At 41.5% G+C, this 17,555-nt stretch overlaps 2 protein-coding genes across 8 annotated transcripts in view; both read right to left on the bottom strand.

Moving 5' to 3' along the window:
• Nucleotides 1–17,555, bottom strand: part of LOC125779115 (uncharacterized) — a 579,602-nt gene that overhangs the window by 517,669 nt on the left and 44,378 nt on the right. For 5 of the 6 annotated variants that reach the window (XM_049459685.1, XM_049459686.1, XM_049459683.1 and 2 more), the window contains exon 2: nucleotides 5,344–6,263. The gene's annotated coding sequence lies outside the window, so the exon portion shown is untranslated. Of the gene's footprint in view, nucleotides 1–1,670; nucleotides 6,264–17,555 lie in introns of those variants that run through there. The other variant, XM_049459682.1, reaches the window with a different exon arrangement.
• LOC125779110 (uncharacterized) overlaps nucleotides 1–17,555 on the bottom strand; it is a 224,812-nt gene that overhangs the window by 179,168 nt on the left and 28,089 nt on the right. The window lies entirely within an intron of this gene.

Below are 17,555 nucleotides of genomic sequence, written 5' to 3' on the forward strand. Positions count from 1 at the left end.
ATATTTATTTCCTGTCATTGGGATATTATTTGCTTTTTTTTTATTTCTTTTAAAGTAATTGAACAAAAATTAACTATTGCATAAGTTATTTTTGTACTATGTAATATAAAATAAATGGTTAGAAACAAATTAGTGAAGTCTAAGTGGATATAATAGTTAAAAATTTAAATGCAAAATTCATTTTAAATCGGAGAAATTTTAATAATTGAATTTTTGAAGTTTAATTACAAATATCCGGTAAATTTTAGAACAGCATCCCCGGATTTCGGGGTATGTAAGGATAGAGGAGGTCCTCCAGATCAAGAATATATATACATATAGCTGCCGCTGACTTATGGTTTTTGAGACATTTGCATTTAAAGTTCAAAAATTAAAATATTTAGAATGCGTGTTTTTCCCATTTACATGTAATGAATTTCATTTCACCAAATCGTTTCTAATCATTTATTTTATATTAAACAAGCTGACCCCGCAGCCGTTGTCCTACGTGAAATTATGTGTTTTGAAATGAAAAGAAAGTTAAATTTATCATTTCAAATTTTTTCAATGTAACGCAGCTTGATAAACATTTTTTGATTTCTGTTCCAGTGTACAGAAAAGATGGTTTTCCAACTCGTGAGCGCGCCACGTATATCTGGCCGTGTGAAAAACGTAGCATTTTCAAAATTATGCCACACACTATGTGACTATCCTTGTGTCCTGTTTATTGTCATCCCAAATGCAATTTTCACTGGAAACGGAATACGTTTGAACTGAAATGGCAAATCATAAATTTATAACTACAGATCCAACTTTGAGACGCAAATGGTGCGGTGGCATACCAAGCCTCTCCAAAGAATTTAGAAATTCCACTGGATAATTCACGACGTCGTCTTCATTGCCAAAACGAACCATCGATTTGTATGAGCGCAAGTCTCCCAGAACTTGACTTTGGAATTTCCGCAGAAATGAGTTCATCAATTTGATCTGGTGTAACAACCATCCACCATCCAAAGAAGAATGTGTACGTGCGACAAACCTCTCTTTTGCCACTCAACAGAGTACATTTAGCATCTAACAGCACCACATATACCTACATTACTCCAAGATAAACTCAATGAAACATCGCAACTGTTGTTTGAAAAGTCGTGCTGTGACATCGTGACGATCGCTTGCTGATTGACTGCGATCCATAATTCAGCACGTATGTCTTGCTTTGCCTTGGACTGCCATACGTTGATGGCAAAAAGAACGCCGACCGGTATTAGGGCGACCTCTTTGCAATTGATTACTTTGTGTGAAACACAGGTAAAGTTTTCACGGAGTATTTAATAATTTTTCTTTTGAATAGCCGAAATAAAAAAGCAAGCGACTGAAATTGAACGTTTCAAATAATTTACTAATCAAAATGTTGAAAAACAAAACAAATAAAAAAAAAAATTGTATGAAAAAAGGTTACTTTTTGGAATTGTCCAATTTTCCGACTTTTCCTCACGAAAAGCATGCGCTTTTTGATATTTCCAAACCAATGCTGTGTCAATATATTAAGGAGTGCGCCCACACTATCTTCTGTCTCATTTACACATTAAATTGTCTTAAATTCATATTTAATACTTCACTGATTTTTTATAATTTTCAAACATGCAAACCTTGTCCTAACAATAACTGTATAAGATTAAAACGAACAGCAATGCGTTTAGTATGACCTGTCGTCACGACTTTATTTTTAGCACTAACTTAAATTCGCAAGGAGCGGCAATTATATGCCTGCTTGTGCAGTAGGCACATGTACAAAAACTAATTAGGATTCCATGAATAGAGCATATGCTAGCGGTGTGCATTACTGCACATATGTAGCAGTCAGCGTCGCTAACATATGTATGTATATACAGAAAATAAGAAGAAATAACGCTATAATCAGCCGATATTTATCCCATAGGCGTAGCGTATGCAAACTTAGATGGGGGATTATACCCCATACAATATCTCAGTCTTGAACATCCTCCCCGGCTGAACCCTCGCGGTTCCGAATTTCTTAGTGTATTCCGAATAGTCTTACCACCTTTTGTACAGGACGTTGACAGCGGCGTTTGACGTATATGTCTTCGTCCGTTAACCGATTTCCATGGTATTCTATCGTAATGACGCGGAAAAGACCATCGCTGCCAGGATGGGTGTCCGTGATACGACCCATGCGCCAACAGGCGGGTGGCAAATTCTCATTTCGAATAAGTACGACATCTCCTATTTGGAGGTTTGGTTCAGGCCTCATCAACTTGCTACGGGCCTGAAGCGAATTCAGATACTCATTTTGCCAACGTTTCCAAAAATGTTCGAACATTCCTTGCAAGCGCTGCCAATAATGGAGGCGGTTATGCGGTATATCTGGTAGCGGTGGCTCAGGGCAATTGATTGGTCCGCCAATTATGAAATCACCTATCGTTAAAGCTAGTCCTCCTTCGGGGTCATCATGTAAGGCTACAATCGGTCGTGAATTAAGACAAGCTTCAATCCTTGTCAATAGCGTTAGAAGCTCATGACATCGCAATGACTGTTGGCCCATAATGCGAAGTAAATGCTTCTTGGCCGAGCGGACCGCTGCTTCCCAGATACCACCATGATGTGGCGCAGCGGTGGTAATGAACTTCCATTGAGTAGTTCACATTCACACATTTGTTTATCAGCGCCTACAAACTGGGTGCCGTTTTCGCTGAAGAGCTTGGCACAAATACCGCGGCGACTAATAAATCGGTCGTAAACGTCTATGAAGGATCTCGTACTCAAATCCTCAGCAAGTTCTATATGGACTGCCCGTGAGGCCATACAAACGAATATAGCAGCATATGTCTTAGATATTGTAGTTGATCTTCTACTACCATTTTGGATATGGAACGGACCACAATAATCTAGGCCGCTGTTTGAAAAAACCGGAGCTGCAAGTACCCGTTCACGGGGTAACAAAGCCATTTGTTGATTCTGGAGAATTCGTTGATGTCTCCTACACACGGTACATTTCCATATGTACGCCTTCACTTGGAAGCGCGCGTGAATTATTCAAAACCGTCGTCGCAGGGCTAACAGGTGATGTCGACTGTCTAATATGGAATTTGATTTCAGAGCATTAATTTCTCGGAGGATGGAGTCATGTGTAGAAGTTCACGCAAGTGAGGAAAGTTCTCTGATTGCCATTCACTTGGGAGTGGCCAGAAACGATTCTTTTACATGTGACTCAAGCAGCTCACGACTTCCGGTCTTTGACCAAGTATCCTCTGGGTAGCCTAAGAACATCCGTTTGAAGGCGAGCTAACGTGAGAAGGCGAAACATCCCCTGCATAGGGTTGTGCGCTGGGTTTGGGACCCGCCACGTAAAAAAAACACGCCCAGTGAATAGTCATAACCAGCCTCGGATGAGAGACCCCCCTTTTGATGACGACCATGGCAAACGAAATAAGGACTACGAATTGAGGGCATGCACTTGGAATGTCCGGTCCCTTAATTGGGAAGGTGCCGCTGCCCAGCTGGTTGATGTCCTCGTGAAAACAAAGGCTGACATCACCGCCGTCCAAGAAATGCGATGGACGGGACAAGGACAGAGACGAGTAGGTCCTTGTGACATTTACTACAGTGGCCATATAAAGGAGCGCAGGTTTGGTGTGGGATTCGTGGTGGGAGAGAGACTCCGTCGCCGAGTACTATCATTCACTGCGGTGAATGAACGTCTAGCCACAATCCGCATCAAAGCGAGGTTCTTCAACATATCGCTGATTTGCGCCCACGCCCCGACGGAAGAGAAGGACGATGTGACCAAAGATGCCTTTTATGAGTGCTTGGAGCGCACTTATGTGAGATGCCCCCGTCACGATGTAAAAATCGTGCTTGGCGACTTCAACGCCAGGGTGGGCAAAGAAGGTATCTTTGGTACTACGGTCGGTAAATTCAGCCTCCATGACGAAACTTCCCCAAATGGGTTGAGGCTGATCGACTTCGCCGGGGCCCGAAATATGGTTGTCTGTAGTACTAGATTCCAGCATAAGAAGATCCATCAAGCTACTTGGCTGTCTCCGGATCGAAAAACTACCAACCAGATCGATCATGTTGTGATAGACGGAAGACATGTCTCCAGTGTTTTAGATGTGCGTGCGCTCCGAGGTCCTAATATCGACTCGGACCACTATCTTGTTGCAGCTAAGATTCGCACCCGCCTCTGTGCAGCAAAAAACGCACGCCAACAAACACAAGGAAGGTTCGACGTCGAGAAGCTGCAATCACAACATACAGCCGAACGATTCTCTACTCGGCTTGCACTCCTGCTCTCTGAGAGCACTCGTCAACAACTCGGTATAAGGGAACTGTGGGACGGCATTTTAAACTCTTTACGTACAGCTGCAACCGAAACCATTGGTTTTCGGAAAGTGCAAAAGAACAGCTGGTACGACGAGGAGTGCCGTGTCGCAGCGGAGAGAAAACAGGCTGCCTACCTCGCAACGTTACGATCGACCACAACACGTGCGGGATGGGATAGATACCGAGAGTTGAAGAGGGAAGCGAGACGCATTTGCAGACAGAAGAAGAAAGAGGCCGAAATGCGTGAGTACGAACAGCTCGATAAGCTGGCCGACAGGGGTAATGCTCGAAAATTCTACGAAAAGATGCGGCGACTTACAGAAGGTTTCAAGACCGGAGCATACTCCTGTAGAACCCCCCAAGGTGATCTAGTTACCGATGCCCAGAGCATACTTAAATTATGGAGGGAACACTTCTCCAACCTGCTGAATGGCAGTGATAGCACAACACCGGGAGAGGGCGAACCCGATTCCCCAATCGATGATGATGGAGCAGACGTTCCATTGCCCGATCATGAAGAAGTTCGAATAGCAATTGCCCGCCTGAAAAACAACAAAGCGGCAGGGGCCGATGGATTGCCGGCCGAGCTATTCAAACACGGCGGCGAAGAACTGATAAGGAGCATGCATCAACTTCTTTGTAAAATATGGTCGGACGAAAGCATGCCCAACGATTGGAATCTAAGTGTGCTCTGCCCAATCCATAAAAAAGGAGACCCCACAATCTGCGCCAACTACCGTGGGATAAGCCTCCTCAACATCGCATATAAGGTTCTGTCGAGCGTATTGTGTGAAAGATTAAAGCCCACCGTCAACAAACTGATTGGACCTTATCAGTGTGGCTTCAGACCTGGTAACTCAACAACCGACCAGATATTCACCATGCGCCAAATCTTGGAAAAGACCCGTGAAAGGAGAATCGACACTCACCACCTATTCGTCGATTTCAAAGCTGCTTTCGACAGCACGAAAAGGAGCTGCCTTTATGCCGCGATGTCTGAATTTGGTATCCCCGCAAAACTAATACGGCTGTGTAAACTGACGTTGAGCAACACAAAAAGCTCCGTCAGGATCGGGAAGGACCTCTCCGAGCCGTTCGATACCAAACGAGGTTTCAGACAAGGTGATTCCCTATCGTGCGACTTTTTCAACCTGCTTCTGGAGAAAATAGTTCGAGCTGCAGAACTCAACAGAGAAGGTACCATCTTCTATAAGAGTGTACAACTGCTGGCGTATGCCGATGATATTGATATCATCGGCCTCAACACCCGCGCCGTTAGTTCTGCTTTCTCCAGTCTGGACAAGGAAGCAACGCAAATGGGTCTGGCAGTGAACGAGGGCAAGACGAAATATCTCCTGTCATCAAACAAACAGTCGTCGCACTCGCGACTTGGCACTCACGTCACTGTTGACAGTCATAACTTTGAAGTTGTAGATAATTTCGTCTATCTTGGAACCAGCGTAAACACCACCAACAACGTCAGCCTAGAAATCCAACGCAGGATAACTCTTGCCAACAGGTGCTACTTCGGACTAAGTAGGCAATTGAGAAGCAAAGTCCTCTCTCGACAAACAAAAACTAAACTCTATAAGTCACTCATAATTCCCGTCCTGCTATATGGTGCAGAGGCCTGGACGATGTCAACAACAGATGAGTCGACGTTGCGAGTTTTCGAGAGAAAAGTTCTGCGAAAGATTTATGGTCCTTTGCGCGTTGGCCACGGCGAATATCGCATTCGATGGAACGATGAGCTGTACGAGATATACGACGACATTGACATAGTTCAGCGAATTAAAAGACAGCGGCTACGCTGGCTAGGTCATGTTGTTCGGATGGACGAAAACACTCCAGCTCTGAAAGTATTCGAGGCAGTACCCGCCGCGGGAAGCAGAGGAAGAGGAAGACCTCCACTCCGTTGGAAGGACCAAGTGGAGAAGGACCTGGCCTCGCTTGGAATATCCAATTGGCGCCACGTAGCGAAAAGAAGAAACGACTGGCGCGCTGTTGTTGACTCGGCTATAATCGCATAAGCGGTGTCTACGCCAATTAAGAAGAAGAAGAAGAATTTCTCGTCTATATGCCTTACCTTGAGCTTGTTTTACAGTTAGAAGCAGAGCCCATTCGTATTCTTCTGCTGTCACAATATTCGATCGCTTACCCTTGTAACGTGGCAAAAAACTTAATCGCGCTGTTGTATTGAGAACACGACAAAGTAAATTTCTCAACGAGAGGAATTCGGTGGCCATTTGCAGAAGTCATTGAACATGATCCTGGCGAGTGGTTATAAGAGTACGTAAAGGTTGACATTCTAGAGTCTGTGCCTGGAGTTGCTCCTCGGTTAGTTCTGACACAACTGGATCGTTTTCGATGCATATATAACGAAAAGGTGTGTCGCCAACATTCTACCTTGGTGTGGGCCTAGATGTATGCAACTCGATTACCAACGAACTGTTTCAAAACTGAAGGTTGTTTATCAATCCAATGTAAAACGATAGTTGAATCACTATAGAGTGTGTAAGGGACGTTGTCTAAACGAGCGCCTTTTGCACATGACGTTCCAAGCGTGGTGTAGTAATCTCTTTCCCAGATGCCACCTTGGTTTTTGTAGTAACAAGTGCCATATTCGAATAATCTTTTTGTGCGCCACTATTCACGTAGATAATCGCAGCATACGCCTTCGAACTAGCGTCACAGAAGCCATGAAGTGTACAAAATGCATGAGGTGACATGCCTAACCAACGCGGTACACGGACTCGCGCTAGTTCTTGAAGACCATTTCGAAATTCGAGCCACTGGTCTTGTAATTCTACAGGTAGTGGAGTGTCCCAGTTAAGATCCTTCCTCCACAGGGTTTGAATGAACATTTTGGCCAGAACTACAGCTGGCGCTAGTATACCAATCGGGTCATACAGCTTTGCAACGTCACTTAAGATACTACGCTTTGTTGGTAGTGTATGTGAGTCTTCAATTGCCACCTTAAAAAGAGCTCATCGCTCAACGGATTCCAATGTAAGCCTAACACAGTGGCGTTGGAATCGCATAGTTCAATTTCTGCTTCAGATTTCTCTGTTTCGGCGATAGCATGAAGAGCCTTGGCGCAGTTCGAATTCCATTTGCCAAGAATGAACTGACCTTGACGAAGGATCATATCGACATCATGAGTACAACTAACAGCTTCCAACAAAGAGTCAAAACTTTCCAAATATTCGTCGACGTAAAATCCATCAAGGATACTGTTCCTTGCCGTAGAAGCCCGCCTTTCGTCCTCCACAATGTTGTAGTTATCTACAGCACATTGGCGTAAGGAGCGAATCGCATTGTATGGACTGCTTGTCATTCCATACGTTACTGTAGCCACTCGAAGCTACGTAGTGGTTCGACTGGAGATTCCCGTCACAAGATGAGTTGCCATTTACGATGCAAGGGATTGATCTCAACCTGTCGAAACATTTTGTTGACATCGGCTGTTTTAGCTATTCAATAACATCGAAACCGATGAAGAATATCAATTAAAGTGTCTTGGAGATGTGGTCCCGAAAACTGAGTGTCGTTCAATAACACTCCGCTTGTGGTTTTGCAGGACGCGTTGAATACCACACGAAGTTTACCTGTTACCGCATGATGGGGTATGTAATAGCATTGCGTCGGGTCGAAGCAATCGTCCTTCACGGAATTCATGTGACCGAGTGCTATGCACTCTTGGATAAATGTGATGTATTTGTTGCGAAGCTCAGGGTCGCCACCTAATTTTCGTTCAAGATGAAAAAACTGACGGCGCGCTACTTGATATGAATCTCCTAACATTGGAGCATTCGGAAGAAACGGGATTTGTACACTATAGCGTCCACTCGCTGTGCGACGTACAGTGTCGATGAAAATCCGTTCACAAGAGTCTACCGAGAGTTCGTCGACAGAACCATTGTCCTGAACCTGTCAGAACCTCTGCAGTACTTTATCCAGTTACTGATCGCCTATACATGTACTGACAGTTAGAGTATGCGTCAAATGATTTGGAGTGTTGACCATCGCAGTGCCAAACACAACTCAACCGAGGCGTGTGCAGAGCGCGCACGGTTCGTCATGGGGTCCCGCAGCAATCCCATCGGCAATTTAAGCGGGCCAAATATCTGCGCCAATAAGTAGATCAATTTTGGCATGAGTACCAAATGTTGGATCGGCAAGCTGGAGTCCAGAAAGGTGATCCTAGGCGGAGTAGTCGACCTTACATATTGGTGTCATTGTCGTAATCGTTGGTAGGATGTAGACTTCAAATGGCATCGGGAAAGTCTCGTCAATGAGGGATCTCAATCGCACAGTTGTGGAACCTTTTGTGTAAGTGGGTGCATTGGCGCCTATACCTTCTACTCGGATCTGCCCCGTAGTTCTACGAAGATTCAGAATTTTAAACATGGATTCACTGAGAAAGCTCACCTGAGATCCGATGTCGCATAATGCACGGCATTCATAAGGCCTCCCATGGCAATCCGAAAGGAGTACCTTAGTCGTCGCAAGTAAAATGGTCCGGTCATCTTGCGCAACTAATGACTGGACCTCATCTAACTGTTATTGCTGGCGGGAATACACTTGCGGTCCGGTAGAAGTGTGGTTCGCCGCAGCACCTGAGTTAATTGTTGATGCAGAGCTTGGCCTTGTTGCCGAAGCTGCTGATGATGGTGATACACTCGTATCCGCTATATTTTTCACAGGTCTTGTACCTGTACATCGGCAGAGTGGCGTGTTATGGCCTTGCTGGCAAAACGAACATGCATCAAAAGTACACTGGCGGACGGTAAGTCCTGATTGTAGACAATTGAAACATACTGCTAAACGCCTTACACGTTCCCAGCGTTCAGGGACTTGCATGTTTCGAAACTGACGACACCTTATTAGACGATGATTATCTGAGCACTGGGGGCAACCAACGTTGGCGGGGGTTGCGTTTGTATATTGAGTACTATTCGAGGCGCCCACATGCGCCTTGACTGTACGAGGGGTGACACGCCTAATCAACGGTTGTGTGCTACTGGTTTGTGGTGTAGCGGTAATGTTGTTGGCACGTCGTTCAAGAAATAGCAGCAAATCTTCCAACTTCGGTATGCTCACAATTGTGAGGCTCATTCCGCATTCATTCCGCGTTGCTGTTGGTAACTTCGGCAAAAGTACAAAAACTGCTATCGCATCCAAGTGGTGTACTGGAATGTCCATAACGGCAAGTGCACGAAATGAATTGCGATCGATGAACGATCGATCGCAGCGTATTCGTAGCCTCTACTTGGTTGTTCGGTAGATCAAGAAATATCTGCACGTGTGTTTCTGCCAGTAGGCGAGGATTATCATAACGGCGTTTTAGCTCGGACCACACCTCGTGGTAGCCACTGGTATATAATCCTCCAATCATCGGAACACTTTCTTGATCGACACACTGGCGAAGCTTACCCAATTTATATGCAGGATCCAGGTCAGTTCGATTATGAACCATCGGTTCAAAGAGGTCCTTAAATGTCAACCAACTCGTTGGTTTTCCGTCAAATTGTGGAATTGATACCGGATCTAGTCGCATGTCTGCCACGTGATTTATTGTCGATGATGCAACCAGGACGGATCAAAGTGGTGATGTATAAACCGATCAAAGTGTTGATTAACTCGGTTGAGTAAAACTTCACTCTCCACTTTATCCGGATAGAAATCAGCATTTTGGATTTCCTTCCCAAGGCGCACAATTGAAGCATGTGCCGATGCACGTAAATTCAACGAGGCCCTTATCACTTAGGAAAAAAAATACATTAATAAAGTGGAAAATCTAGTTTCTTCAGACAAGAATGAATTCTGGAGGTTTGTCAAGAACAAAAGGGATACCGACATGGGAGTCCCAGCTACCATGACATGGAATGACTTAACCGCTCATTCGGGTGCGGAGATTAGTAATATCGTCGCATCTTACTTCAAAGACACCTATACATTGAGCCCAAGCGGAGTTGGTCATCATCAATCTGCTGACATTGTAGGAAATGTGCGGCTAAATGAATTTGATGCGAACTTCAATGAAGTTTTTAAGCAGCTGTTGGCCCTGAATCCAAAAAAAGGAGCAGGACCTGATGGTCTGCCTAATATATTTCTACGCAACTGTGCTGTCGGGCTCTGTGAACCTATCACGCATATATTTAGTAAGTCCTTTTATCACGGAACCTTTTAATCGGCGTGGAAATCATCGTTCATCAGTCCCATCCACAAAAAAGGCCCAAGATCTGACGTCACTAATTATAGACCTGTGTGTATCCAATCTGCTTTAGCAAAACTGTTTGAGAAAATTGTCTTGCCTCAGTTGATATCATCATTTAGAAATATCATTTCTCCTAAGCAGCACGGATTTGTTGGTGGCAGATCCACTACAACACTCTTATATATATAGGTCAACTACATCTTGAAGGCCATGGACAGTGGTATTCCAGTTCATTCAATATAAACGGACTTTAGCAAGGCATTCGACAAAGTGGACCATGAGACTCTTATGGTGAAGCTAAAAAATTATGGAGTGAATTGCAATGCACTACGTTGGGTCAGATCGTATCTAACAGGAAGAAGGTTGCAAGTAAGAATCGATGGACACATTTCAGATGAGTATGATGTCACATCTGGTGTTCCCCAGGGATCCCACCTTGGACCCATACTCTTCAACATATTTGTGAATGACATTGGGAGGAGTCTGCAGTCTGAATACTTATTATACGCTGACGATTTAAAAATTTTTCGTAGTATTTCCACCGTTTCTGATATTCACATCTTACAAAACGATATAGATAAGCTGTATAACTGGTGTAAGATAAATAAACTCGTTTTGAATGTGAAAAAATGCGCAGTGATGTCCTTCACCCGTGCGCATACGCAGGTACCTTTAACCTACACGTTAAACGACCAAAGACTCACGGAAGTTGAAGACATCAGAGACCTGGGTATAACTATTGACAGAAGACTAAATTTCAAGAAACACATCGATAGAATTACTTCGCAGGCATACAAAGTATTAGGGTTGATTAATCGGATGTGTAGGGAATTTGAGAACAATTGCTCGTTAACCTGCCTATTCTCAGCATTAGTGCTACCTATTCTAGAATATGGAACAGTGATTTGGTCCCCATTCACAGACTCAATGATCAACAGAGTAGAGAGAATCCAGCACAAGTTCTGCAAAGCGCTGCTATTTCATAACAGACACAGAAACGATATCAATTCAACAGAAGACGTCCGAAAAATCCTGAAAATAAATGACCTGAAATCTCGAAGGCAGGTAGCAGACCTCATCTTCTTATTCAAAATCCTCAATGGATTAATTGATGCCCCAGAAATCCTCGCAGACTTTGAAATCGTACCAAATAAGCTTAACCTGAGACAGATGAGGATCCTGAAAACTTGCAGATCGAACAAAAACTACGTAATCAATGGCCCAAAGGAAAGAATCTGTAGATTGGTAAACTCTCTGCACGGTGACATCGACTTCTTCAGCGGATCTCTACAGAACCTCAAAAGGATCGTTAAAAAAGCTTTATTAAAATACTAGCATACGAACTAGGTTACGTGTTTAATTTCTAATTTTATATGTTTAAGCCTGTTGTCTTATTTATAATTATAATTGTTATAAGATGTATAGTGCCGATTGGCGTTAAATAAATGAAATGAAATGAAATGAAATGAAAAGTGCTGTTTTGAAGGGGTCGGACCAAGGGGAAAGGGGTGTTAGATGAGTGGGGTTGACGGGGCATGAAAAAAGGTGGCAAGTGTCATGCGGAGACTCATTGCATGCAGGACATATATTGGATATGTCGGGGATATGTACGACAGCCGGATCTACGCACCGGAATTGACTCGGATTTTATGCGGCCAAGGGCTGTTTTTTTTCGGCGATCTAATCCCGTTTCGATCGGTAAGTGTTAACTATTACCCGTCTTGTAAGGTGGTAGCCTTGGGATTAGTGAAAAATGGCTTTCCACCGAAAACTTCGTCAGTGTCGTTTAAGGGGCTATACCAGTGTGACGCATGAAAAATTAGGCGATTTTCATGAATTTTTTTAAAGAGAAAGTACGCGATTGAATATTTCGAATTTCTTTGAACGTAATAAGGTATATTCTCAGCTAAAAATGGTCGTTATTTTAATGCCGAATTGACAATTTTCAACCAATCAAAAAGATCGTAGTTCATTGTATAGTAAATGTATTCAAAAATACTTAGTTTTAATTTGAAGTCGATCGGTCAATTCTCGTTGATGACGTTACCAATTTTGAAAAACATCGTTTCGAGAAAAACGCGTTTTAAGTTTCACTTTAAGGTTTCACTTAAAAGTATTCAAGATACGACCTTCCCGATTTCTCAGGATATTTATGAAAAAAGAAGCTCTTAAGAATACAGAAAAAAAATTTACAAAAAATATTAAAAATTAAAATAATTAGAGGGGGGAGAGACAGGTGTAAAAAAAATGGCGCATCCTGGTGACATTGATCCTGACTCTCCTGGTGGTCTGAAAAAAAAATCAAAAGAAATTCTTAATCAGTGAGGATGCTGTTATAATCCCTACCTCAGGGAACACAAAAAATTTTTTTTTTTGAAAAATGGCGACTGCCTGAAAATTAAAACAATTTTTTACGCTTTTTTTGAAATTCCTGAATTTTTTTTAAATATTAAAAACAAAAATTTTGACACGATGCTGATAGGAACGATAAAGGATTATATAAAGAAGGTGCACACAAAATTTCAAGTAAATCGGTTGTATAGAACTTGAGATAATGCCGGTACCGTGTGGAAAAAAATAGTTTCGAGAAAAACGCGTTTAAACAAGAAATGCGCTGTCGTGGAACGAAGTTCCTTCGGATAATGTAGAATCGATACAATTTGCAAAAAAAAAATACCACATGATAATACATGAACATTCGTAAGAAGGCAGCAACATAACAATGGCCGGCATGTACACAAGACAACACAGCTGTCCATTTTGCATGTACACAATATCGTTGTGGTCATACTAATACCTTTCACTCCAATGAAATTTTAATATTTTGTTCAAAGTGAAATTTTTTTATGCAAAAAATTAGAAAAATTGGTAATAGAGCTATTTTATGCTTTTATTTGTAAAATAACGTCAAGTTTGTTAGACCTGTGAATAATTTTACATTTTACATATTAGTGACATCACCACTCTACCTCCTCTTTCTATCTTCCATTCTACTGTCAACTCTACTGTCGTCCTACCGCCGTTGGCAAATATAGGAAATATTCAAGTTAGCGGGAACGACAACTTTCGGCCTGCAGTCGTGTAGTCGTGCAGCTGTCAAAATAACAGTGTCCATAAGAACGTCTGTATTTTAATATTTGGCAGATGTAGTTTGCAGTCTGTTGCGCTCTATGTGTTCCGCACTTCACTCAAAACTAATTTGCATACACAATAATGTTACAGATTTTCATGCCTAATTATTTTGCAAGACCTAAAAGTAGGCTATAACTAGCGATCTTACGGGTTATTTCTTACGGTTTTTACTATCACTTTTTTTGCAAAATCCTATCTTCTGCAAGCCTGCCGTAAGGAACTTCGTTCCAAAAAGTGAGTCAAGCCGAACCGGGCTAGGTACTGCGTCACTAAAGTAACTGTGGCTCTTAAAATAATTTAAATTTTTAAAAATCCTTTGGAGGATATGTTCTTAAGGGTCTAAACTTTAAAGATATGAACAAAAAATCGAATTTGTCAAAATTCTAGAGTAGAATACCCCCTTAAATCCGTAAGTGATAAATCTAAGGAATAAATAAATGTTTTCTTATTTGATGACCAAGTGTGCTATTTATGTGTCCATGGCTGTATCGATATTTTTGATTACAGCAAAATCAATAAAATCTTGTATTTTCTTACGATCAGTAGGCCATTATGTCGGCTTACCAGGAGATATTATTTCAAGGGTTTTGGGCTTATTTATGACAGTTTGATATAGCTGTCGTCCTTTCGGATTAATTAGTCGTGAGCCCCAATATGTGTGTTTCGCATTGTAATCTCCATCTGCAGAAATCTATGGCCTAGGGTTCCAAAAAAGTCTTTAAATTGGCTATCTGTATTTTTTAAACGAGGTGGACAGTATATGGCCGTCAGGTTTAAGTCCCCGCAGCGATTTTTTTTATAGTTATTGTTGTAGCTTGTAATTGCGCTGTGGCATGAGATTCTAATGCGTGGTGACTTAACCGTTTTCTAACCAACACTGCTGTTCTTCCAAGTGCCTCTCCATCTGGGTGGTTTGTAACATAGAGTCTAAATCCCGGTATAAAGAAATTGTTTTTGTTCGTAATATGAGTTTCTGCCAATAGCATTACATCAATATTATTTTCATCCAGAAATCTAATAAGTTCCAGTTTATGTTGGCTAACACCGTTAGCATTCCATAAACAAATGTTCAATACAGTCATTTTTACTTTAAAAATTCGGGTGGGGCTATGCCGGAGCACACGGCCGTTGGTTTTAACGTGAAACGGATATGTTAGCGAATCGTTTTAAAGTAAAAGGTTGAAATGAAAACAAGATTGACGTTGTTTTAATTATTTTAATAAAAGGTCCTTTTTGCAAGCCATCCAATATTGAATGGAGTTCGGTATCGACTTTAAGAAGACGAAATTCTTATCAATGCAGTCATCCATAAAGTTTCAGTCCTCAAGCATCTTGCGTGAGGTTGAGGCACGCCGTAGTATATTTGAGGGAAAGATAGTTCCTCGCCGTGAAGATCATAGATTATGTTGATCGGAGATGAGTTCAGTCCCGGAGCAATATCCAAACATTGCTCCTCATTCCATAGCAAAGTATGTAGTCGAGCCAGCAGGATTTCAGATTCTGGGGCAAAGTTGGGGTCGACAGACTCAATCTGAAATTCAAGCCCGATATAGTCATCTATATCTTTGTAAAACACATTCCAGTCGATCTTTATGTCATAGTGTTTAATCTACGTACGAAACTACTCAAGTAATTCGATTTATGAATCAGTTTATTTTTTATGTTGATATTAAAAGCAAAATCGTCGTCTATCCGCCTCGGTAATTGCAGCACCATGTTGTTTACATCGACGGGTACATTGATTACCTGGCCGACTATACCATAGTTACAAATCAATCGGTTTAAATAAACTTGAAAAATACACGAAAGAATCAGCGCGCTATAAAGTCGGAGTCACGAGTTACACTGAATAGAAACAAGCGAGAGCGCCGGTTTCGCACAGTTAACGCAGTATGCCTCCCCCGCCGCCCCGCTCGACTCCGACACGAACTCAATGTCATAACAACGAGTTGACTATATAAGCGAAATATTCACACCACATTTTTGTTTCTAGTTTTTTAATTGTTAAGGTACGATGATGTAGACCTTTTCGTTACGGTCCACTTTTTAAACCTGGTACCCGTATGTTTCGGCGCAATTTTAAAAACGTTTCACGTGAAAAAGTTTGCAACATTTGGTTTTGTGATTTGATTATCTCTTGAATCGTATTTTGCATTGAAGCCATAAATTGTGTCATACATTGGGTAAGGTTGAAAATCATAGTTTCAACGCTTCCATTATGTTTGTTTTGGGGCAGTTGCATTTGTGCAGTATTGCCTTTCACCACGTTTGCATAGCTCCCTTGTGTAGCATTGTCTTTAGGATTTACTGGTTTTGAAACATGGACGGGGATTTCTATATTTTTATCAGAAGGAATATTTAACATTTTGTTACGACGCGCTTGAATGCCCTGTAACAACTTCGATTTCAATCACTATGACTTCAGATACTTTTCAAAGCGATGGAACGTATCTTAGGCATAATGCACTGTTAATAATGTTAAAAAGTTTTTTTGTACAATTCTTTGGTAAATTGCATAACACGTGTGCTTTTTTGAGTCTTGCGTTCCCGATACGATTTTATATTCTTTAAAAGTAACAGGATAAATGCTGATGTGTGGATCCAACCAACTATTTTCACGGTTTATCTAATAATCATCGTTATGCCGAAATATATTTCTCAACTGATTTGCAAATACGTAGCTTTCTGTTCATTCGTTTTGCCCCATGTAGTTTCGTTTTATTTGATTATTCATATTTCTTGCAGCTTTCCAGAGTGAATAGTCAGTGGATTTATCAACTGTAAGATTAGCTAGATAAATTTTGAAGGAAAAATTTCTAAACTGTTTAATTTGTGTTCTTAGCTTCGCTGTACATTTTTTTAGCTCAGTTTTGAGAGCAGAGGACCTAGTTTGCTGCCATCTCCGTCGAAACTTGCGCTTTTTATAGATACTTTCTAAGATATGTTTTGGATATTTGATACCACTTAGATTCACGTGGGTATTTAGTGTACTCTTCCACGCAGCGTTTTGAATTATAATAATATCACAGTCCAACTCAACACCTGTCGATATGTGCTTAAGCTTTGGGTCGACTTTATTCAGAAGTCAAGAAGGTCTTGTGATTTCTGTCTATCCTACAGCCAATAAGTGGGTCTTCCTGTAGAAACAAAATTGCATCCAACTATTTGTATAGCTTTGAGAAGTCCTCTACCTTTGGTTTGTAGTTAAACGAGATACCCAATGAGTGTGTTTTGCGTTAAAGTCGCCACCAATAATGTACCTTCCGTCATATTTTTTTAATAAATTCATCTACGTACATATCTGTTTTTACATTATGCCTAGGTGGACTATACAGAGCAATAAGATACAATGGGTGATTGTGAAATTGTTGTAGCTTCAATTTCTTTCATTTAATCGGATCTTCCTCACAGTGTTCAATATTGCTTTTGAATAATATCGCCTCTCGCTCCTCGCACTGAGTTTGCCGGGTGTGATATAATTCATAATTTTTTAATTTCAAAAATGAATGGTTCGTAAAATGCACTTCGGACAATAGACATATATAAATATTTCTGTCATGTAGAATAATTTCTAATTAATTTTTACTTGTGGAAAGACCATTAGCGTTCCATAGCATTATACTCAAAAAGTTACTGTTCATCAATAAATTGTAGATAATACTCAAGAGCGTTGAGCCGCTTATTAAAGGACTTAAATAGTTTCTCCTGCTCATATAGTTTACCCAAAATTTGGGATAATAGACTACTTTTTTGAATTGTATTTGTATGGCCTTGCTTAGCCATTTGCGCAAAGAAAAGTTTAGAAACGGAAGGAAGGGATTTCACTTCTCCTGTGTTCACTACTAGTTTATTCGTCAGAGCATTGGCATTCTCCTCAACT

Source organism: Bactrocera dorsalis, chromosome 6, assembly GCF_023373825.1.
Source record: "Bactrocera dorsalis isolate Fly_Bdor chromosome 6, ASM2337382v1, whole genome shotgun sequence".
NCBI classification, from domain to species: Eukaryota; Metazoa; Arthropoda; class Insecta; order Diptera; family Tephritidae; genus Bactrocera; species Bactrocera dorsalis.